Source organism: Chiloscyllium plagiosum, chromosome 24, assembly GCF_004010195.1.
Source record: "Chiloscyllium plagiosum isolate BGI_BamShark_2017 chromosome 24, ASM401019v2, whole genome shotgun sequence".
NCBI classification, from domain to species: Eukaryota; Metazoa; Chordata; class Chondrichthyes; order Orectolobiformes; family Hemiscylliidae; genus Chiloscyllium; species Chiloscyllium plagiosum.
In genome coordinates this window covers 42,288,927-42,314,765 of record NC_057733.1, presented here as the reverse complement: position 1 = coordinate 42,314,765, position 25,839 = coordinate 42,288,927, and positions in this window count along the sequence as shown.

Here is a 25,839-nt window from a genome sequence, read left to right as displayed (position 1 = left end):
TGAAGACGCAGGAAAGTCACAGTTGCTCATTTTCTTTGGAATGGAAAGAGGGTAGTGTCCCCATAGTTTGTCCCGAGGTAGAGATCAGAAAATCAGTTCATGACATCTAGCACATTTGCAGTGTAACACTTACATCCACTGGGGCAACCAATTTCCACAGGATGGTCCCTAATATCTGCTGTCCTTGTAGATTCTGTCTGAGGCTCCATACTCGTACTGTGCAGATGTACTCACTCTTCAGAGATACAACACCCAGACTCCTGTTAGGAAGCTATTCGTGAAGTCCCTTTACAATAGCATTAGACAGTTCATATTGCCTCTCCTCATTCTTTCGACCAAATGAATTGGTACACACTTACCTTTCATATGCCGTGTTTCTGTGCAATTCACCAGTCTATGTCCCTCTGGAATGTGTTGGTAGTTTCCTCACTATTGAGTACATTTTTGAATTTCCTGTCATCTAGTAATATTGGTCATTAAGACCCATCAAAACGGGCAGTGGATTTCATACTAACCTGAGAGAAATCACCCTGTATGTTTCACTCTAGGTTGACAAACGAACAAGGAACAAGAGTAGGCCCTTCCATCCTGCTCCATCATTCATTAAGATTGTGGCTAATCTAATTTTAATCTCAATTTTACATTCCTGCATATCCCTGATAATCTTATATCCCCATGGTAATCTATCTACCTCTGCCTGTGAAAATATTTAAAGATTCTGCATCCAATGCCTTTGAGAAAGGGATTCCAAAGACTCTCAAAAAAAAAAATCCCTCATCACTGTTTTAATCATGCACCCCTTTATTTATAAACCATGGGCACAGTGGCTCAGTGGTTAGCACTGCTGCCTCACAATGCCAGGGACCCGGATTCAATTCTGGCCTCAGGCAACTGTGTGTGTGGAGTTTGCACATTCTCCCTGTGTCTGTGTGGGTTTCCTCCCCCATTCCAAAGGATGTGCAGGTCAGGTGAATTGGCCATGCTAAACTGCCCATAGTGTTAGGTGCATTAATCAGGGGTAAAATAGGGAAATGAGTCTGGTGGGTCATCCTTTGGAGGGTCAGTTCAGAAGAAGAGCCTGTTTTCACACTGTAGATAATTTGAAAAAAAACCCTCTTTCTAGATTCTCCCACAAGAGGAAAATATGCTTTCCATATCCACCCAGTAGAGCCTCATTATGTTTTAATTAAGTCACCTCTGATTTTTCTAAACTGCAATGGACACAGGCCTAGCCTGTTTAGTGTTTCCTTAAAAGGCAATCTACTCATTCCAAGTATTTATTCCAATAACCTTGTAAAAGGCTGTAAATGAGTATTCACTCCTATTCTCTGCTTTCTATCCTTTATTCAATTTTAAATCCATTGGCATTACCCCTTTTCTTGGATAGGCTTCAAATTTGCAAAGTTATATTATATTAACCTGCACTGACTGAAGTTACCATGAAGATCCTGTTTTCTCAAAGTTTGCCCTCACTTGAGGCATAGAGACCCTCACATTAAACCACCCCCAGTCATTTCTCACTAATGAGCAAGCAATCCTATGGTTTACTGGGACTCAAGCAACTTTACTTTTACTTATTACGTGGGACATAATGAAATGATCTTTGAAGGCTTAAATACACAACCTGAGCTGGACTGATTTCACCAACTGTGTCGTTGTTACAGCAAGGAATTCACCAAGTCAGTCAAAGATTTTAATCCTCTGGCATTCATTTATAATTCCCAATTTACCAACTGCCAATACACTTTCTCCATTTTAATTTCTCATAAAGTTTCCTTATTGTCAACATGAGGTTGATTTTTGAAATGCCTTCCTGGGACGTGAGTGTCACTGTTCATCCTTAAGTGTCCTTGAGAAGGTGCTGGTGAGCTAGTGTATGTGTTGTAGATAAAGCAAGAGTGACATTAAGGAGGAAGTTCCAAGATTTTGATCAAGCCAAAATTAAGGATTGACAACATAATTCCAAGTCAGAGTGGCGTGTCTGTCAGGGAAAAGCTTGCAGGTGTTGATGTTCCCATACTTCTGCTGCCCTTGTCCTTTTAGGTGGTAGAAGTTGTGGGTTGGGAAGGTACTATCAAAGGAGCCTCAGTGACTTGTTGCACTGCATCTTATAGATGGTTCACACTTGGAGAAAAGAAGGTTTAGGGGTGACTTGATAGAGGTGTACAAGATGATTAGGGGTTTAGATAGGGTTGACCATGAGAACCTTTTCCCACATATGGAGTCAGCTATTACGAGGGGGCATAGCTTTAAATTAAGGGGTGGTAGGTATAGGACAGATGTTAGGGGTAGATTCTTTACTCAGTGAGTCGTGAGTTCATGGAATGCTCTGCCAGTAGCAGTGGTGGACTCTCCCTCTTTATGGGCATTTAAATGGGCATTGGATAGGCCTATGGAGGATAGTGGGCCAGTGTAGGTTCGGTGGGCTTGGATCGGCGCAACATCGAGGGCCAAGGGGCCTGTACTGCGCTGTATTTTTCTATGTTCTATGTTCTAATACGACGATGCATCGATGATCGGAGAAGTGAATGTTGAAGTTGTTAAATGGGGTGGTTTTCAAGTGGGCTGCTTTGTTTTTACTAATGTTTAGTTTCTTAAGTATCATGGGAGCTGAACCCATCCAGATAAGTGGGAAATATTGTATCACACTCCTGACTTGTGTCTTGTAGATCGTGAACAGGCTTTGAGGAGTTAGGAAGTGAGCTACTGGTGGTTGGAGAACAGAAGAATTCACATCTGATCTGCTTTTGGAACCACAACATTTGTATGGCTGGTCCTGTTCAGTTTATGTTCAATGGTCACCCCCAGGATGTTGACAGTGAGGGATTCAGTGATAGTAATACCACTGAATGTCAAGGGGCGACAGTTAGATTCTCTCTTGTTGGAAACGTTCAGTAATTGCTGGATTTACCCCTCTCCCCTATTTTGATTATGGTTGTAACATCTGTGATCCTCCAGTCTTCTGGAACAAATGCCCACTTTTAAGGAGGCTTGTAAATATTGTTAAGCTTTGAAATACTGTTCCACAATATAGGTTGGGTCATATTCAAGGCTGAGTTACACATCTTTTTATCCACAAAAGGAGTTAAGGATTATGAAGGGCAGGCAGGAAAGTGAAGTTAACGCCATACTCAGATTGGCCAATCATTAATTGAATGTCAAAGTAGTTCATTGAGCCAAATGGCCTATTCTTCTGTCTATTTTAGTACGATAATTACAAACTTATTGGAAGATTGTATATCAATGTCCCACTATTTCCATGCCGACTGTATTAAGTAACCTAACATATCACCATGTTTCAATTCATGTGACTGTTACCCGATAACAAGTCTCCTTTTCCTAATCTATTTTAAATCCTATATTTTTCCCCACTGAGGAGCTTCGGAATATACTTTCAATTCAACACCTAAATTATTTCTTCTTTGAAGGCTTGTAATTACAACTATTCCAAGTCATTTGGGCCAGATCCTTTCTTGAATCACAGTTAGCTCTCTTCCAGATGAATAGTTAAGGTTTTTCAAAATTATATCGTCAATTAAGTTTTTCTCTAGAATTATATCTGCTGTAAGTGTAACCATTCTGGGTGAATTTAACTGTTTGCTCTGGCCATGTATGATAATGTAAGTGTCTTATTCAGCACAAATGACAGCCTGAGAACTGTCTACGAGTTTATCGCCAAGTCAAGGCTGCTTTTTACAGACTTGTAAGTAATGTCAAGGCTAGCCTATTGAAACAGTGTGTTTTGTTTGAGATAACCAACAGCAGCAATTGAAAACTCCTTGGGAAAAATTCAGTGTTTCAGTTCGGTGGTGCCAGGGAGTCTTCTTTTGCTTTACTGACTGGAACAGAGAATATTGGAAGAGTAAATTATATACCAGCCTAAGCTTTGATTTTTACATGCATGAATTTATTTGTTATGCTACTTTGGTCATTGCCAAAATTACTGGACTTCAAATGGCCCACGACTAATGCAGAATGCATCTCTTTTTAAACCAAGATTCACGGGATGTGTACATTGCTAGCAAGACCAGCTTTTGTTGCCCATCGCTAGTTTCTTTTAAACTAGGCGGCTTGCTCAGTCATTTCAGAGGGCAGCTAAGAGTCAATCATATCCCAGGGTATAGAGTCACAAGTAGGCCGGAGCAGGTAAGGATGACATATTTCCTTACCTTAAGAATATATTAGTGAACAAAATGAGTTTTTATGACAATAAATGACAGTTGCTATGGTCACTGTTACTGAGATTACTTCCAGATTTATTGATAGACTTGAAATTCCAGCAATGGCCATGGTGGGATGTGAACTTGGGCCCATGGATTTTTTAATTCATCAAATGGCACAATGTCACTGCCTGCTCCCAATCATCGCATCCATTGACAGAGTGAGTAGGGGAGGGAAGAAGGATACTAACCATGAGCTGCACAAAAGTCTCCTTGTTTTCCATTTGGTCAATCTTCAATGGTCTCTGGGTTAATAATTTGTAAATAGTCCAGTCTCATCCAAAGTGCAGCCTCTTCTAGAATCATAGAGCCATTGAGTTCTGCAGCACTGAAAAAGACTCTTCACCCAATCACATCACCACTATTCAAAAACAACCACCCAACTATTCTAGTCCCATTTTCGAGCACTTGGCCCATAGCCTTGTATAGAGTCATGGGGCCATTCTATATATAAAATGCATGGATCATAGAACTCAAATTTAATTTTTACAGATGTGTGATTTATTGATGAATTCAAAGAAAATGAGAAAAAGAAAATAGCTTTATTAGGGGCAACATGGTGGCTCAGTGGTTAGCACTGCTGCCTCACAGTGTCAGGGATTCAGGTTTGATTCCAGCCTTGGGTGACTGCCTCTGTGGAGTTTGCACATTCTCCCCATGTCTGCGCGGGTTTCCTCCGGGTGCTCCTGTTTACTCCCACAATCCAAAAGATATATGTAGGTCAGATGAATTGGCCATTCTAAATTGCCATAGTGTTTGGGGTAAATATAGGGAAAGGGTCTGGGTGGGTGGCTTTTCAGTGGGTCATTGTGGACTTGTTGGGCCGAAGGTCCTGTTTCCACACCGTAGGGAATCTAACATTAATGCATCGCAGCATTATTTTTTTCCTGATGTTTCTCACAGCAGTCCTCAGGACATTAATCTTTAACTCCTGGAGATTCTAGAACATTCCAGGAGGGGTGGAAAGCATAGCAGACGCACACAAGTAGTATTACATTTGGGAAATACATCTTACGTTCATAGCTCTGGAGGTAACAGCATCATTCTTTAAGATATAGTTTTAAAACGTATTTAAGTCAGAGACTGGTTTTCTTGTCCTGCTCTTATGCTTCTGACTCAGTTTTGTGAAAATCCCAATGAGATACCGGGGAGTTCATGCCTGACAAAAAAAAAGCCAGGGGCCACCGAGTCATGAATTAGAGGCACATACATTAAGTTTACTTTTGAACAAGTAACTCAAAAACAGCCCGATCAAATGGATAAAGAGCATTCCTGAAAAAGTACAGAGTGCATCAGTGTATCTTTGCAGGAAAATTAAGAAATATTATGAACGGTCATAAGGCAGGGCTCTGTCTAATCCAAGAGAGGTCATAGTTCACTGAATAAACATTGAATAAATGTTTGAGTAAGCTAAAACACGGCCTCCTTGGATGTCTTGTGTGTGGTTACTGGAACCAAGATTGGGTCTGCCAAAGTATACGTTTTCGTGGAACTATTTACAAACATCCTACTCTGTGTAGTCAGCTGAGTTAGAACTGAGACCTAATTTTTTAACATTAAAGTTACACAAAGGTGCTAAAATCTTCTCATGTGAGAATGTTAATACGACACGATATGTGAAAAGAAAACTGTGCTAGGTTCCAGCAGGCTGTTTCCTCGTTGGCAAATGGAAGATCCTGGAATGATTGGCTCTTTTGTACTATCTTAAGTCTTGCCAGATGACTCTACAATGTCTACCATTGAGGAGATATTCTCAGATGGGTGTTGCGATGGTTCTTTTACTAACACTCAGGTCTGGTCCGAACTATCTGAATTGTGCTGGCTAAGGAAATCTACTTCATCAGTAAGGGCTGCAATTTAGACTTAGAAATATTTATCAGCAGCGTGTTCAAAGTCATCATCTTCAACCTCACTCTTATTGGTCACCCAACTTCTACACCCAAAGGTCAAATGCTTATAGATCATAGATCACATCCCCTGTGACCATAATTGAGGCAGCCCTGCTATTTTCATATTCTTAGACATGTGTAAGGATTAGATGGAAATACATTTTTATATTCACTCAAGAAACAGAAATTGAAAAGTTGACTCTCCATCTCAAGTTTTTGTACCAAGCAGTGGTTAGTGTTAACTTGATCAAGTTTGGTATTCTCAGTTCAGAGATATCAAGTTGCTTACTTGGGACTGAATTGCATGTTTTATTTTGGCTAAAGATCAGTTACATCATGTTGTATGGAGGGTTTCTCACTATGAGGCCCAGCAACATTTCTTGTCCATGTTTCTTTCACCAAATTCTAACCTCATCTCACCATGTGCCATTCCTGTAGATATTTGCTGAAAGCTGACAGCCCATGCCATCTTTAAAAGGCTGCCATGCACCTTGACAATCTGGTGTTGCCCCTCATCGGTAAGGTCATGGCACAATGCATCCAATGACAAGTCATGGCCGAGAGTCTCTCATTCATATAAACCCATCCTCTCACCATAGTCACTGAGTAACCAGCAGGACACATGGTTTACCTGTCCTTGGCTATATCTGGTCTAAGCCCCCTCTCTAAATCACAGCTACACTGTTCCCAGTGCTTACTGGAGACCATGGCTTGTTATTGTCCGGGAGGGGAACATCACTTACAAACATGCAAATGAACAACTCCGATCATGAGCTTTTATTTACAGTTAGCAAAAGAAAATACTGACAAGGCTCCCTTTGGCGGGACGGTGGCTCAGTGGTTAGTAAAGATGCCTCACAGTGGCAGGCACCCAGATTCGATTCCTTGTTCAGCGTGTTTGAAGCTGAGGGTTAATGACATGAGATATGCAGTTAATAAGGTGGCTAAGAAACAGTAATCCGGCTTAATTGGCACCTCAGTACTGCTGAGAGAGAGAGAAAAACACCTGACAGTTGCACAAAAGAGAACCGTTGAGGGTTAAAATACCTGCCTCTACATCAATAATACATCACGAGGGAAGAACAGATCAACTTCTTGCCAACATTCTTCTCTGAAGCACCCAAACAAAACCAGGCTGTTTGATTATAAATTCATTTACTGTTTATGGGAATCTGCTGTTGCAAATCGGATGCTGAAATTGTCTGTATCACAGAACAGCTGTTTTTCTGAAGCAATCTACGGGCTTAAGGTATGATAAGATGCTATATAAATGCAACTTCTTTCTTTTCCCAGCCCTGATTTGTATGATTCAACAGGGTGATACTATCTTCCACTGTGCTGTCTTTTACCCTGACTTCAGAACTATTGAATGAAGCAATAGTTAGTCATCTTATGTGGCAAAAGTGAAACAGTGTAGGGGACATTATTTAAGGACACGTGATAAGAAACAGCTACACCACATAACATATTTCATCAAGAAGATGTCTGTTTCAACCACTCCCTCTAACGTGCTGCAACAACCTCCACTTTTGTAACATCAGCAAATTTCTACATAGTGTTCCCTCCATGCAAGACCAAGCCATTCATATCGTTAAAAAACAAATTGGCTGCATTGTTGAATTGGGATAACACAACTATTGTTTTCTCATCTCAAATCTTGTCAGCCTTTTCATTGCTGTTCTATTTGTATTGTTGCCATGCCTCGTCTGACTCTCATAAACACTCAGTCTTAAGATCTACAATCACAATAAACTTTCTTCCCCAGTCATTCCATGAAGAATCAGCAATTCTGATTCCACCATCACAAACAGCTTGATAAAAAGGCACTATATTGTGTCTACCCTGCATGACACATTGTGGAGCACTGGGAGAAAAGTGAATTCTCATTGAGTCACATTTAATAACAGATTCAAACATCTGGGTTATGGGTTAGGCTGCTGACTATTCAGTGTTTATTTTTTGGTCAGGAACTAATTCCACACATTATCCTGAATTTCTGTTTGATTCAGTTTGTAACAATTCCACTATTATACTTTATTTGTATTTAATTAGTCACTCTTTCCTTTGCTTTTCTCTATAAACTTCAATTGTTCTTTATTTTCACAGGCTACTTTTCGATTTCCCCTTTGCAAGGCAGTTACAATCCAGGTCCATTTCTTCCCTTTTGACTTGTTGTTCAACAATCTCCTTTTCTATGTCTCTATAAACTTCAATTGTTCTTTATTTTCACAGGCTACTTTTCGATTTCCCCTTTGCAAGGCAGTTACAATCCAGGGTCCATTTCTTCCCTTTTGACTTGTTGTTCAACAATCTCCTTTTCTATGTTATTTTAACTATAGTAGAGAATGGGAAAGAGAAAGCACAAAAAGGCAAGTGAAAGATTTATTTGGCATGAGGGAGGTCAGAGAAAAGTCAGATCATAAGAATCAGGAAAATGTATGCAAGAAGAGTGTGACATGGTGGCTCAGTGGTTATCACTGCTCCCGCTCAGTGCCAGGGACCCAGGTTTGATTCCAGCCTTGGGTGACCATCTGTGGGGAGTTTGCACATTCTCCCCATTTCTGCATGTGTTTCTGCTGGGTGCTGTAATTTCTTCCCTCAGTCAAAAGATTTGTAGGTTAGGTGGATTGGCCATAATAAATGTGGGGAGGCTGGGTCTGGGTGGGATGCTCTTTGGAGAGTTGGTGCAAATGTGATGGGTCAAAGGGCCATTTTCTGTGCTGCAGGGATTCTGAGTGAAAGACAGAATAGCTTTATACTATCAAGTATGATAATCAATGGGAGAAAAAGATGAAACATGTCAAAAGGAGTTATTGAGCTCTGGCAAATAGCAACTTCTCTTTGTAATGAAAACAAAATTGCCATTGAGTTTCATAGAGTCAGAACTTTCCATTGATTCGTTCAATCTTTGGCTGAATGAATTAAATTGAAGTTTGGACATATTGCCTGTCAATTTTTTTCTGTTACAAATTTGTGTGTCCACATTTGTCTATGTAGACTTATCACACTAACATTATACCCTTCCGCCAAAGAGTACGCTCTAACCAACCCCACCTTCCTATAGCCATCCATTTCAATTCCCCCTCTCACCCTGGAGTGCCCATTCTGGACCTTCTCCACAAGCCAGCCACAAACTGGAGGAAGAACACCTCATCATCCGCCTCAGGAGTTTGCAACCACACGGCCTCAACCTGAAATTCACCAGTTTCCAAATCTCCCCTCCCCCACCCCATCCCAGATCTAACCTTCCGACTCAGCTCTGCCCTCTTGGCCTGACCTACCTGTCCATCATCCTTCCCACCAGTGCCCTCCATACTTCCCACCGACCTATCACCATCACCACCTGCCTTCGCCCACCCATCGCCATGTCACCTACCTTTCCCCTAGCCACACCCTCTTTATTTCTCATCTCTCTTCCCCCTCTCCAGTCCTGAAGAAGGGTTATGCTCAAAACCTCAACTCTCTTGCTCCTCAGATGCTGCCTAACCTGCTGTGCTCTTTCCAGCATCACACTTTATCGACTCTGACTCTCCAGCATCCGCAGTACTCATTATCTTTCTATAGGGACCAAACTGAGTTCTCAAAATCCATCACGTTAAAATGGACAGGTTTAACAGGGACTGGGAAATGTAATGAGATAGAAAAATGGTCTTTCATCTCGGTGACTTGGGTTCAATTCAAAACCAAACATTAGAATAAAAATCTGCTCCCTGCATGAGCAGAAAAGTCAATGAAATGCCTGGCACAGATCAGCAGCACAGCAGTGACTTGTGTTAGATATTAATTGGCACTAAAATGGCTGTTTCATCCTGACATCCAAAAATGATAATCTGGGAAGAGAGAATATTGCAGTAGAATAGGGATTAATGCTGGCTTCAAACAGGAAAGTGTTTCATTTTCCACCACTGTTATCACTAACTGTAATCTCGTTCTTCAGCAGCAGCTCAGGATTGAGTGTAACTTGCTTCTACTCTGCTTCAATAGGGTAACAGTTAGCATAATCATTTGGTTCTGATGCGTCTGATAAGTTTGATGTTTTATATCTGAAGATGCAGGTACTTTAAGAGTCAGCAAATGAATAGTTCAGGGGTCACTCCTTCCAATGCCTCAATTTTATCTCTGTACATTCCCAGTGAATTCTCCCAATATGTTCAGTGCCTTTTCAAATGCGGCCTCTCCATTTTGGTCAGTCAGAAATCAGGGTCTCCCCTGCATTAGAGAGGATGTTTGACACCTTCAGGGATGCTTTGGGAACATCCCGAAAGCAATGCCACTGAACTTGTGAAAATCTCCTACTGCGAATTTTAAGAAGTTGGTGTCAGACAAACCAGCAACATATCTCCCCAGAGGAGCTGGCTTTGAGTGACTTGTGCCTTGATAATGACAAGTGGCTTGGGAGAGGTTCCTGATGTTGGGCCTTTTATGTTACCAATTAATTTAGAGGACATTGTAAAGGCAATGCTGGCAGGATGTCTCCAGTGTTTTGAAATTCCTGTTTAAGATTGCCTAAGTCCCCAAAACATACAGGTTTGTCGGAGATGCGGTTGTCTGGTAAACCACAGCTGTAGCTTTGTGTTTGAGATCCTGGACCTGAAAAACAGTTCTTCTCAGTTGGCCAAAGTCATAGGAAACACATCAGAGATGATGACGATGAATTTTATCAGTCCTGTCTGTTTTCAGTGGGAGGAATAACTCACTGTGCAAAGAGGTTTTCTATAACACTATGGTTGTGTTCTTGTGCATTGTAGAAAAATTGCCCTTGACAAACAGCACTTAAAATATTGGTGATGTAATCGTGTTACAGCTAGCACACGTTTTAAAATTTGCGCTTAAGAAACAGTGTCCCCAATTTGACAATTGCGTTACAGTGAATTTGCATTAACGAAATGCGCATTATTGCAGAACAACCTATATTTACAAACAAATATATCCATCTTAAATGACCTGGTCCGATCATTGCTGAACTATCTGGTCACAAACCATCTCTGATGGAACCAACCAGCAATCGGATAGTTGGCTTTATTTTTGGAACGGTGTCATTTGTAATTTCTGTGAACATACTATAACACTAACTCTCAACTCTATCTGTTCATCATAATAAAAAAAATTCTTGCAATAAGGAACCATATGGAGTTTGTAAAACATTAATTTTGTCTACTATCTTGCCTAAGTTATCTATGAAACTCTCTACTTGGCAAAAAAGAGTGTTAAAATGCATTCATTAAAATATTATGAATTTGTGGCTGTACCCGACCTTGTATTTGGAAATACTGCCTGGTTGCTTGGCAAAAATCTCATGGGCAATCAATTGGCAAAAAATGGCCCTGAACAATTATTATTCCTTTGACAGAACTGCTGCTTCTAGCTACTCCTACCAGGAGATGCTGTCATGGGATATCACACTGTGCCATCCTCACATATTTACCATAGCTCATCTGCAATCTCTCAGAGTCAAAGAGATGTACAGCACAGAATCAGACCCTTTGGTCCAACTTGTCCATGCCGACCAGATATCCCACCTAATCTTGTGCTATTTGCCAGTACTTGTCCCATATCCCTCTCAACCCTTCCAAATCATATACCCATCCAAATGCTTTTTAAATGTTGCAATTGAACCAGCCTACACCATTCCTCTGACAGTTCATTCCATACACGCACCACTCTCAGCATGAAAATGTTGTCCCTTGCATCCCTTTTATGTCTTTCCCCTCTCACCCTAAACCTGTGCCCTCTAGTTCTGGGCTCCACCACCCGAGGGGGACATCTACTTTGTCTATTTACCCTATCCATGCCATTCATGATTTTATAAACTTCTATGAGGTCACCCCTCAGTCTTCGATGCTCCAGGGAAAACAGCCCCAGCTTGTTCAACCTCTCCCTATAGCTCAAATCCTCCAACCCTGACAATGTCCTTGTAAACATTTTCTGAACCTTTTCAAGTTTCACAACATCTTACTGATAGGAAGGAGACCAGAACTGCACACAAAATTCCAAAGGTGGCCTAACCAATGTCCTGTACAGCCACAACATGATCTTCCAACTCGTGTACTCAATGCTCTGACCAATAAAGGAAAGCATACCAAATGCCTTCTTCACTATCCTATCTACCTGCGACTCCACTTTCAAGCAGATATGAACTTGCATTCCAAGGTCTCTTTGTTCAACAACACTCCCTAGGACCTTACCATTAAGATTTGCTTTCCCAAAATGGAGCACCTCACATTTATCTAAATTAAACTCTATCTGCCACTCTTCAGCCCATTGACCCATCTGATCAAGATCCTGTTGTAATCTGAGGTAACCTTCTTCGCTGTCCAGTACACCTTCAAATTTGGTGTCATCTGCAAATTTACTAACTATACCTCTTATGTTCATATCCAAATCATTTATATAAATGATGGAAAATGGTAGACCCAACATTGATCCTTGTGGCACTCCACTGGTCACAGGCCTCTGGTCTGAAAAACAACTCTCCGCCACCCTGTCTTCCACCTTCGAGCCAGTTCCATATCCAAATGGCTAGTTCTCCCTGTATTCCATGAGATCTAACCTTGCTAACCAGCCTCCCATGGGGAACCTTGTCGAACACCTCACTGAAGTCCATATAGATCGCGTCCACTGCTCTGCCGTCACCAATCATCTTTGTTACTTTTTCAAAAATCTCAATCAAGTTCGTGAGACATGATTTCCCACACACAATGCCATGCTGACTATCCCTAATCAGTCCTTGCCTTTCCGAATATGTATAAATCCTGTCCCTCAGGATTCCCTCCAACAAATTGCACACGGCTGACGTCTGGCTCACCAGTCTATAGTTCCTTGGCTTGTTCTTACCACCCTTCTAAAATAACGGTACCACGTTCATCAACCTCCAGTCTTCTGGCACCTCACCTGTGAATATTGATGATATAAATATCTCAGCAAGAGGCCCAGCAATCACTTCCCTGGCTTCCCACAGAGTTCCAGTGTACACCTGATCAGGTCCTGCGGATTTATCTACATTCATGCGTTTCAAGACATCCAGCACTTGTTACTCTGGAATATGGCCAATTATTCAAGATGTCACCATGTATTTCCCCACATTCTATATCTTTCATGTCCTTTTCCACAGTAAACACTGATACAAAATACTCATTTAAAATATCCCCCATCTCCTACGGTTCCACACACAGTCTACCTTGCTGATCTTTGAGGACCCCTATTTGGTCCCTAGTTATCCTTTTGTCGTTAATGCATTTGTAAAAATCTTTTGGATTCTCCTTAACTCTATTTGCCAAAGCTATCTTATGTCCCCTTTTTGTCCTCCTGATTTCCCTATTAAGTATACTCCTACTTCCTTTATACTCTTCTAGGGATTCACTCGATCTCTCCTGTCTATACTTGACATATGCTTCCTTCTTTTTCTTAACCAAACCCTCAATTTCTGTCGACATCCAGCATTCCCTAAACCCTCAATTTCTGTCGACATCCAGCATTCCCTATACCTACCAGCCTTCCATTTCACCCTGACATGAATATACTGTCTCTGAACTCTTGTTATCACATTTCTGAAGGCTTCCCATTTTCCAGCCGTCCCTTTACCTGCGAACATCTGCCCCCAGTCAGCTTTTGAAAGTTCTTGCCTAATACCGTCAAAATTAGCCTTTCTCCAATTTAGAACTTCAACTTTTAGATCTGGTCAATCCGTTTCCATCACTATTTAAAAACTAATAGAATTATGATCGCTGGCCCCAAAGTGCTCCCCCACTGACATCTCAGTCACTTATCGTGCTTTATTTCCCAAGAGTAGGTCAAGTTTTGCGCCTTCTCTAGTAGGTACATCCACATACCGAATCAGAAGATTTTCCTGTACACTCTGAACAAATTCCTCTCCATCTTAACCCTTAACACTATGGCAGTCCCAGTCTATGTTTGGAACATTAAAATCCCCTTCCATGACCACCCTATTATTCTGACAGATTAGATTACTTAATGTGGAACCAGGCCCTTCGGTCCAACAAGTCCACACCGACCCGCCAAAGCGCAACCCACCCAGACCCATTCCCCTATATTTACCCCTTCACCTAACACTACAGGCAATTTAGCATGGCCAGCTCACATAACCTGCACATTTTTAGATTGTGGGAGGAAACCGGAGCACCCGGAGGAAACCCACGCAGACACAATGAGACTGTGCAAACTCCACAGAGAGAGTTGAACCCAGGTCTCTGGCACTGTGAGGCAGCAGTGCTAACCACTGTGCCACAGTACCACCCATAGATAACTTAAATCTCCTGAAAATTTGTTTCTCAATCTCCCTCTGACTATTCGGGGGTCTATAATACAATCCCAATAAGGTGATCATCCCTTCCTTATTACTCAGTTCAACCCAAATAACTTGCCTGGATGTATTTCTGGGAATATCCTCCCTAAGTTCAACAGTAATGCTATCAAAAACGCCACTCTCCCTCTTTTCTTGCCTCTCTTTCTGTCCTTCATGTAGCATTTGCATCCTGGAACATTAAGCTGGACAGTCCTGTCCATCCCGGAGCCATGTTTCTGTAATTGCTATGGTATCCCAGTCCCACGTTCCTAACCATGCCCTGAGTTCATCTGCCTTCCCTGTTAGGCCTCTTGCATTGAAATAAATGCAGTTTAATTTATCAGTCCTACCTTGTTCTCTGCTTTGTCCCTGCCTGTCCTGACTGTTTTAATTGCTTCTTTTCTCAGCTGTACCAGTCTCAGATTGATGTCTTTCCTAACTATCTCCCCGAGTCCCATCCACCCACCTTCCTAGTTTAAATCCTCCTGAACAGCTCTAGCAAATCTCCCTGCCAGTATATTAGGCCCCTTAATTCAGGTGCGATCCATCCTTCTTGTACAAAGTATCTCCACCCCAGAAGAGATTCCAATGATCCAAAAATGTGAATCCTTTTCCCATACACCAGCTCCTCAGCCATGCATTCATCTGCTCTATCCTCACTAGCTTGTAGCACTGGGAGAAATCCAGTTATTACTACCCTCAAGGACCTCCTTTTTAAATTCCTGCCTAATTTTCTATATTCTTCCTTCAGAATCTTATCCTTTTCTCTTCCTGTGTGATTGGTACCAATGTGTGCAATGATTTGGAGATGCCGGTGTTGGACTGGGGTGTACAAAGTTAAAAATCACCCAACATCAGGTTATGGTCCAACAGGTTTAATTGGATGGGAGAAATCCAGTTATTACTACCCTCAAGGACCTCCTTTTTAAATTCCTGCCTAATTTTCTATATTCTTCCTTCAGAATCTTATCCTTTTCTCTTGGTGTGTGATTGGTACCAATGTGTGCAATGATTTGGAGATGCCAGTGTTGTACTGGCGTGTACAAAGTTAAAAATCACCCAACACCAGGTTATGGTCCAACAGGCTTAATTGGAAGCACTAGCTTTCGGAATGCCGCTCCTTCATCAAGTGGTTGTCTCCCCTTTGAGAACATATTGCACTCTCTGAAACATCCTTGATCCTGGCACCAGGGAGACAACACACAATTCTGACTTTTCGCTGCTGGCCACAGAAATGTCTGTCTGTGCCTCTAACTAGAGAGTCCCTGAATGCAATTGATCGCTTGGACCCAATGTAACCCTCATTTCATTAGAGCCAGTCTTGATACCAGAAACTTGGCTGTTCATGCTACATTCCCCTTATAGTCCATCACCCTCTACTTTTTCCAAAGCAGCATACTTGTTTGAAATGTGGTGAAAGCCACAGAAGACTACTGTACTACCTGCCTACCTCTCCTACATTTCTTAGAGCTAACCCATCTACCGGACTGTTTCTGTGGCTTTTCTCCCTTCCTATAACTGCCATCCATCACACCCCCTAGCTCTTGTACATTCCTCATTGCCTCTGTCTGTTGCTTGAACTGATCCATTCTATCACATTTATTGCAGATATAATCCTCAGTAACCAGTAAACTCTACCGAAACTCTCATATCTGACAAGAAGAGCATATCACTCTACTAAAGGCTATTTTGCTCCTTCCAATCTACAGACTCAGAAAATAACACCATCTTATTGCTCTCCAAAACACTCCTCCAGGCTAACGTAAAACGTACGGCTTATATTTTTAAAATGTATTCAAGAGACAGATTCCAATAAAAACATATAAACAAGAAAGATCCCACTCTACTCACTATTGTAGATTTACAGCAAGGCCATACTTAAACCATTCACTTATCTGTCTCTGTGTTGTGACCCTTCCCAAACAGGTTCCTCCGAGATCAGTTGTGAATTTCACTGTTTGTTAGGTTTACCTAGACACACTCCAATGTCCAGCGATACATGAGTTCAAACAGCAAAGGCAGTACCTGTGCACATTCACTGCTGTGTTAGTTAACAATATAAGTTTCTTTCTCTCTCTTCCTTACAAATCATGTGCTTGCTGCTTTTGTCGGTCTTTCTCCCTTTTAAAAAAGTGTTGTTTTGACTTTTTTTTTCCAAAGTTCCAACACAATGCAACAGCATATAAAACAGTAATTGCTGCTCCGTGAATTCAAGGAAATTACCTCCAGCACCTAAAATACTTCAAAAAAACACGACCAGCCTATTACAGCCAGAAATGTTTCCCTTCCTCCATCTTGGATTACCCAGAATGATGCAGCATTTATCTACTCCACCCTCAGTGGAGTATGTTTTGTCATGTAGTTTACATTTTTTAGATATTCTAACACAGCTCAATTCCACTTAAATGTTATTATGTTACTCATTTCTAATGTATGAATGAAAACCATGAAATAAGCAAAGTCAAATCTTCTTGCACCAGGAAGATGAATTGCTTTTGATTGACTATCTTATCCTAAAAGCGAGAGGGACACCACCAATAAAAAAAAAAAAAATGCGGTTTTCCTTCAAATGTGAAGGTCAGCTTCCAATTACATAATTGGGGTACAATTACTATTTACTTGTGAGTCAATGAAGGCTCATGAATTTCCCATCAGGTTCAACTGGAAAGAAGAGAATATTGTCACCAGAAGAAACCAAAAACAAAATCATCTCACTTTTTTTTGACTTCCTTTGTGAGACCAGAGGAGCTTAGGAATTATTTTTCAGTCATTATTCTGATCTAAGACAATGATTTGTGCGTGGCAAAATCCCGCAGTTGTTGAGTCTATAAAAGGGAGAGTGAAAGATAAATATTGACAGTATTAAAGAGGAACTTATCTCCATTTCTTAAAAAAAGGTGCCGTTGGATGCTTGACCCTGTCTGAGGAGGAATCTAAGACCTTCACCCAAAAGATAGTTCAGACCTTGCTCTATATTATAGAGAAACACCAATCTGAATTGTGTTTAACTACAAGCTACGTTGTTATCATAAAATGATACAGTAAAGTATAGTAAACATTTGATATGGTAAAATGTCCCAAGATTATTTACAGGAAAGTAATTAGAGAAAAAAAGTAAACACCGAGTCAAAGGAGACAGGATAAGTGAGCAAAAGCTAGGATTTAGAGCTCAGATCGTGAGAAGACCTTAAGGAGGAGAGAGAGCAGTGAAAATGCAAGGAGATTTGGGAGAAATTCCAAAGTTTAGAGTCCAGATGGCTGAAGGCATGGCCACCAGTGCCTCAAGCAAAATACTTTGAGGATTCACAGGAGACCAGAATTGAATGAACCAAAAATTTTCAGAAGGTTGCACAAAGTAACTCTTGGAAAAACTTTCAGAAACAGTAAGGCCAAGAAAAGATCTGAATACAAAAGATGAGTCAATGAGTGCTTTGAATGAACAAGCCTGGAAGTTCAGATGTCAAAGCTAAGCTGACACTTAATGTACTGTGAGGATCATCAGATTTACAACACACAGACCATTTTACTTGATTAAATTGACTTCAGTGAGAAAAACTAAGAAAAGCTTTAGTATTTTTTTCCTGTTAAGGAAAAGTACTAATGCTCCAGCAGCCATGGAATGTACATCAATCAGTAATTACCTATAATGCACCGATTTCTGAAATCGAACTGTCATTGCAATTAAAATAGGATGAGATTGGCTTTTCCCTTGTGTCAATGATTTCCTTCGCTAAATTTGAAAAGAATTAACTGCAAGGTAAATATTTAGTCTCCAGCATTCAAAACGGTCTTTTGAGTCCCTTAAAACTGAGAACTATATTTAGGACACGAGCATTGATGTGGTTTGGATAATTACCATCAGCTTTCTTGTCTGTTACTAAGTACTTTTGGTAATTGTGTAATACTTGGTAAAAAGAACTTTTGCTTCCCTGAGGGAAATGTCTCCTAGCCTCACACCCACGTTAATGACACTGAAAAATTAAGCAGCCATCCAGCCTATCAGATGGATACTATTAAAACTAAACACATTTTAACTCTTTGTATTATCAATCAGCTTCCTTCTAATATGCTTAATTATTTACTTCGGATTACATTCAAGTGTTACGCTTAGGAGCTAAAACTAAACAAGGACTCCTTTAGCTTTGTTCGGTTTTACTGATCACGTTTTTTTCAGTTCCTTTTTCAAAATAAACTGTGAGCCTCAGGATTTCATGAGAAATTAAAAGCAATTTGTCCTATTTCATGTTCCTAGTAAAAGAAGACTTGACCATGTTTGTTTCATATTATAAATGAGCAACATAATAACATTTAATGGAAGTGAGCGACATGAAAATTTCTAAAACATATGCACAAACAATACTCCAAAGAGGGTTGACCTAGGCATAGATAAATATTGTATCTTACAGAAAGGTTGCAGATAAGCTCTAGTCAATGTGTGAAGATGGCACAGGGTGGCATACCATGACACTATATCCTGGCAGGAGTAGCTAGAAGCAGCAGCTCACTCAAAGGAATAGAAATTATTAAAGGGCCATTTGGTTTTGGCCTGAAAGCAATGGCATCTCCATTTTGGCGATGGTGACCTCCAGTTTTGCAGACAAAACCTAAAATAGACATTGACCTCTTATGTCCAATCCTGGCAGTCAAATCAGGAATGCCTGAAAAATCTTTCAACACAATGTGGGGTATGTGAACTTTTAGGTGCCCTTTATTTGAAAGTATTGGCATCAAATGCATACTGGGGAAGAGGCGTAATGAAGGGCAATTGCTGCCTCAATCTTTCCTGTGAATCATACCATATCTAAAGTATGGATCAACTCATTGGCTTCCAATTCTAGTTCCTCAAATTCTAATTCCAAACTCATTCTCACTGAGAGAGTTTTACAATTTCTTGGTGGGATAGAGTCATAGTGTCATAGAATCATATGGCAGAGAAACAGGCCCTTCAGCCCATAATTCCTATGCCGGCCAACAAGTAACAAACTACAATAACCCCATTTACCTCCATTTGATCCACAGCCGACTGCACCCTGGCATTTTAAGTGCTCATCCAGATGCTTCCTAAATGAAATAGACTTACTTGTGGCAATCACTTCCCTTCCAATGATTCATTCTTCACCTAAGTTTGGAAACACCAGAAAGTTATTTACTTTTGATGGATGTTTTGTCAACTGCAAAACTAATTAAATCTGTTCCAAAAGTTGAAGTAGAATTTTTGTGCTTGTGAGTGAATCAGGATTAAATCGTTTCTTATCCTCAGCGAGAAAAAACACAGAACTGTCTCTTTTCTTCTGGTTTGAACAATGAAGCAGTCCATAATTTTGTAATATTTAAATACATGGAACTTAGGCTGCATATCCCTTGTGCTTTCTTCAATCTAAAATCTTGATGATTATGATTTTCATGCCAGTCCTAAGAAAAACTGCAATAGGCTGTTCTTTAACTTGCAGAGTTGTTTCAAAAACTAATACAAAGCTCAACCAGGGTATTACCATTTCACTGCTTATCTTTAAAATGAGCTCTTACAATGATAATCAGCCAATTCAAGGACTAGCGGAATTCCACACCATCTGCTTCCTCCTCAGCATAACCAACGTGACCAGGGAAAGGAGATTTCCTTCATGTTTATTGTAACATTATAAATCTATTGTTTCAAGGGCATGTTTATAAATCAATCCACAAAATCTTCACTGCTACACCTCCTTCTGCTGCAGAGACATTTTACTGGTTTTCTGCATTGCACCAAACAAACCTTTGTTTTGGGATGAACTTTCCAAGCCCATTGGTGGTCAGCTAGGAATTGAGAGGCCAGGCAAAATAGCGAGGGAAGGCATTTGGAGGGGAGCTGTGTCTTCCCATGTCCAACAGTATATTGCTGATGAAGTTGGGCGGTGGGGGAAGGGGGTGTAAACATAGCAGCTTGGTTGCCCACTGGATGGCCAATCGAATTACCCAAGTGGCCAACAGAGACCACTGCCTGTCTCCACAGGATTTCACTTGCATCAGGACAGCTCACTACCAGCTGGGTTCCTAGGTGGTGGTGGTGGTGGGGAGGGGGTGGAGGGTGGGGTGGGGAGGGGGAGGTGGGGAGTTCCTTTCTAGCCACACCTCCCCTTCCTCCCCCACCAGCTTGGCGATGGCCAACCTTTTGGGAATGATATTGTGTTGCTCAATGACACCTACATACCCCTGTGGCTCCCATGGCCTGACATCTACCAACTACAATGACCTGTCTTCAAGGGTGCCTGGCCATTGAGGTGGTTTCTTCCTCCTGCTACAGCCACAGGTATGGGCACCATTAGAAGTGATGTTGTTGGAGCTGCTAGGCCAGTGGTTCTTGAGGAAGTCTGTCGTCATTTTTTACTTAAATAACAGCACCACCAGCTGCTGACGACAACATGTCAGCCAGATCTTGCCACCAAAGTGGATGCGTCTACTATTTTTGGCCCTACACTTTGCTGTCAGCCACTGAATTCAGCTAATATATTTCTTCTAACCAGCACCAAGCCTCTTACTAGCTGTACAGAGTTGTTGCTGTTTACCCCATTCATCTCCTCCTTTTATATACTTAAGATAGGTTTCAATTTTCATTGACCAGGCCCACTATAGTCAGCATCAAGATGTAGGAGGATAAGTCCTTGACATAGACACCTTATCTTCCAAAGCACAGTCTTCACAGAGACCACCTCATGGTGCATTTGTGATTTTTCACTGTTTTCCAGTAGCCACAATGTTTACACATGAGTGCAATTTATTTTGCTATCTTTTCTCATCTGAAATATTTTGAGAGTAACCATTTAAGTATCTGGAAGAGTCTCCCTTTTGCCTCATTTGAAAATTGTAGAAGTTGCTGTTCTTCCTCGTTATTAAAAATGAGTGTGCTGAATTTACTGAGATGGAAATCAGGTTGGAACAAACTTTGAGTTAGTACAATTATTAAAATAAATTGATTCAAAAAAAAAAAGCACTGCAAGAAAATCTCTCACATTAAAGAACACAGTTTATGCTTTCTCTTTATTGACTGGTTGCCAAGACAATGTACAAGCCATTACAGATTAACACGGTCTTGACTACACATTGGTTTCCTTTCCTCAAAGTGATTAATAATACTCAACTTTAGCAAATTGCCAATATCATTTTCAAAATGGTCATAATGTAATGAGATGATTTTCACTTTGAATAATGATATGGAATTCACTCATTGTAGCCTTTCCTAACTTATTTAGTAGGCAACAGTTCATTGCAATATTGAACTACTGTCTGTGTAAGAGAAAAGAACAATTTCTTGGAGGCAGGGTTGTTAATTCTACCATCAGTAATTCACTTTCGGAGTTTGATAGAGATTGACTGACTGTGTTGGGATCCCAAAGGCACACAGAGTTGACAACAGTGGCAAGCTTTCTGCCCTGTGTCCGAGCTAAGTAGCTTGGCGATATAGCAGCAATATGAACCAGGTATCTCGCTGACCTAGGGGACAAAGAACAAAAAAGCAAGACAATGCAAGACAAGGGAAACTGTAAGAATTCAGGTTAACTCACATCAGTGAGCCCTGACAGTGAGTGAAGAGCCCAGAGATGTAGTCCGGTCTAGTCCACAAGCTGGGTGCATGCCCCTGAGTGCACAGTGTCTTTGCTGCAGCATTACATTGATAGCTATCGGTGCAGCTGAAGGTGCAACATTGAAGTGCAAAAGCCTCCTATAAGTTGATTGAAGAAGTGCCATGTGCAATGCCAGTGTCTGTGGACACAAGAATGTGTGGCCGGTGCTGATGGAGCATGGCATGGGACATTGGTGCCAGCTGTCTAACATGGAGATCTTTTGGAGCGAGAGATGTATTAAAGATCTTGAAGTGCAACAGGCTAACATCTTCAACTTTCATTATAATGCATTTTTGTGGTCAAAGTGCCTGAACAGATTGACTAAAAAAATAAAAAGGTACTCCCTTAGCATTGCAGTGGTAGTGTCCGTATCTATGAGCCAGGAGGTTCAGGTTCAGAGGCACCAATGGGTTTGAGGTTTGGAGTCCATTTACAAGCTGATTTGTGCACAAGTTGGAACACGTTGCAGGTCAACATAAAGGAGCAGTACAGGAAATGTTCATATATTTTATGTTGTGAAACTTGAAAGAGTTCAGAGAAGATTTACAAGGATATTGCCAGGGTTAGCAGATTTGAGCTATAGGGAGAGGTTGAATAGGCTAGGGCTGTTTTCCCTGGAGCGTCAAGGCTGAGGGGTGGCCTTAGAGGTTTATAAACTCATGAGGGGCATGGATAGGATAAATATACAAAGTCCTTTCCCTGGGGTGGGAGAGTCCAGAACTAGAGGGCATAGGTTTAGGGTGAGAGGGGACAGATACAGAAGAGACCTAAAGGGCATCGTTTTCATGCAGAAGATGGTATGTGTATGGAATGATCTGTCAGAGGAAGGTGGTGGAGGCTGGGTGCAATTGCAACATTTAAAAGGCATCTAGGTGGGTATACGAGTGATGGCAGCACAGTGGCTCAGTGGTTAGCACTGCTGCCTTTAGGGTGAGAGGGGACAGATACAGAAGAGACCTAAAGGGCATCGTTTTCATGCAGAAGATGGTATGTGTATGGAATGATCTGTCAGAGGAAGTGGTGGAGGCTGGGTGCAATTGCAACATTTAAAAGGCATCTAGATGGGTATACGAGTGATGGCAGCAGTGGCTAGCACTGCTGCCTCACAGCACCAGGGTCCAAGGTTCGATTCCAGCCTTGGGCGACTGTGTGGAGTTTGCACATTCTCCCCATGTCGGTGTGGTTTTCCTCCCACAATCCAAATGATGTGCAGATCAGGTGAGTTGGCCATGCTAAATTGCCCATAATGTTAGGGTCATCAGTCAGAGGAAAAATGGGTCTGGGTGGGTTACTCTTCAGAGGGTCGGTGTGGACTAGTTGGGCCGAAGGGCCTGTTTCCACAATGTAATCTAATCTAATCACATCACAAAAAAAAAGGGTTTGGAGGGGTATGGGCCAGGTGCTGGCAGGTGGGACTAGATTGGGTTGGGATATCTGGTTGGCATGAACGAGTTGGACCGAAGGGTCTGTTTCCGTGCTGTGCAACTCTATGACTCTATATTGGGTCTTTAAAATTACACCCCTGCATGAGAACACATTTGTAAGTTGAAAGTTCACCAATCAGGGATGTCAATAAATAACATCTCTGAACAGGTTAATTAGAAAATATCAAAGTGCTCTTGCAGTGGTCATGTTCAGTCCTCTCTGCCCTAGAGTATGTCACAATATATCTGAACAGGTTGATTTTAATGAATACATAAATGTGAACAGTACTTTTGAAATTGCTGAGGATCTCATTGACTATAAATCAAGCTCAGTGGCAGTGTCTGTGTTGAAATTCAACATACACAAATGGTTCAAGAAAGAGGAAGTAATTCAAATACATGGTTACTAGAGGATGAGTGTGTATATTTTGGAAGGGAAATAATTATATTGCTCAAGAATTAACAATTTAAATCACGTTATTCTTGGCACATAATGCAACCCAAACATTAATATTAAGACCATCGGTATTACACAAAAGAATTACTATTAGGATCATGAGTCAGTTAGATTATTATCCAAAGTTACAGCTTAACAATGCTTTTGCAAATGAGCAGATCTCTCCTTTTAATCTCAAAGCAAACATTTTAGCAAAATTATCGACAATTAGTAGTGCCGTCCAAGTATCTACTGGCTTTATTCATTTTTAAAAATTATTTGTTTTTCTATCCCATGTACAAACACAATCTCAGACTAGTGGTTGTAATTTCACTTGATTATTCGTTATATTTTCTGAATCATTTCCACTTTCTTTCAGGTTCTTTGGCATCAATCCTCAAGAGTTTTCAGACATCTGTCAATGCCACTCCTTATATGGATAACGAGATGCACAAAGGCACCACAGATTTCCAAATATGTGCATTTTGCCTTTTCTTCTCCAACAGCTTTGCTGAAGCCCAAAAGCAAAACACCATAGATGATAGAAATCTGAACCTAAAACAGAAGATGCTGGAACAGTCAGCAGTTCAGGCAACATCTGTGGAGATCAGAAGGTAGGATTAACAGTTCAGGTAGGTAAGGTAGCAAATTGAGAAGGGCTAGTGTTGATTCACATTCTATTATGTTACTGGCAGAATTTTTCCAGTGAGCAGAATGAACAACGGTGAGAAATTTGGACAATTATGGCAAGAATGGAAGAATGATATTTTTGACATTCAAAAAAAATGAATTTTCCCCTTAAGGTTTTGATGACTAAATGGGAATCTCACTTGTCAGCAGCCCTATTTCCCTGCACCTGCACTTATTAATAGCTCATTTCACCTCATTTATACACATTTTGCCATTCTCCCATTTGTTCTTGTGAAATTAGATAGCGCCAGCTCCTGAGTTGAAAGTCTGAGTGGTTACCTGGTGGGTGTTGCTTGCCCATAGCTTTCCTTGGCCTCCATGTTGACCTCCATGGCAAAGTTCATGGGCAGCAACTGCCCATAACTCTTGGTCCAGCAAAATCAGTTTGGCAAAACGCCAATTTCATGGCATCAGTATGTCTGATCTCTGCACGAAACAGAAGACACGTCAACACTTCATTACTGGCCTTTGAAGTGCCAACACTTGACTTCGTAATGCTCCTGGCAGCTTATTTGACCTCCGTCCTCAGAAGAGGCCTCACCTTCATTCCCCTACGTTCCTGGACTAACGAATTCAACACGCGGCGTGAATTCGAACAATTCTTCCGCCGCCTTCGCGCCTACTTCCGTGAATTCGAACAATTCTTCCGCCGCCTTCGCGCCTACTTCTTCAACCAGGATTCCCGGCCACCATCTGATAACCCCTTCTCCTGCCTCCAACACACCCCATCCACCTGGACACCCCGTGCTGGCCTCTTACCTGCCCTCGATCTCTTCATAGCCAACTGCCGCTGTGACATTAACCACCTCAACTTCTCCACCCTTCTCACCCACTCCAACCTCTCACCCTTGGAATGTGCAGCCCTCCACTCACTCTGTTCCAACCCCAACTTCACTATCAAACCGGCAGACAAGGGAGGCGCGGTAGTAGTTTGGCGCACCGACCTTTACACCGCTGAGGCTAAACGCCAGCTTGTGGACACCTCCTCCTACTGACCCCTTAACCATGACCCCACCTCCCACCACCAAACCATCATCTCCCAGACCATCCATAACCTCATCACCTTAGGAGGACCTCCCATTCACCACCTCTAACCTCATTGTCCCACAACCCCGCACCGCCAGTTTCTACCTCTTGCCCAAAATCCACAAACCTGACTGCCCTGGCCGACCCATTGTCTCAGCCTGCTTCTGCCCCACCGAACTCATCTCTGCATACCTCGACACGGTCCTGTCCCCCTTAGTCCAAGAACTCCTCACCTACGTTCAGGACACCATCCA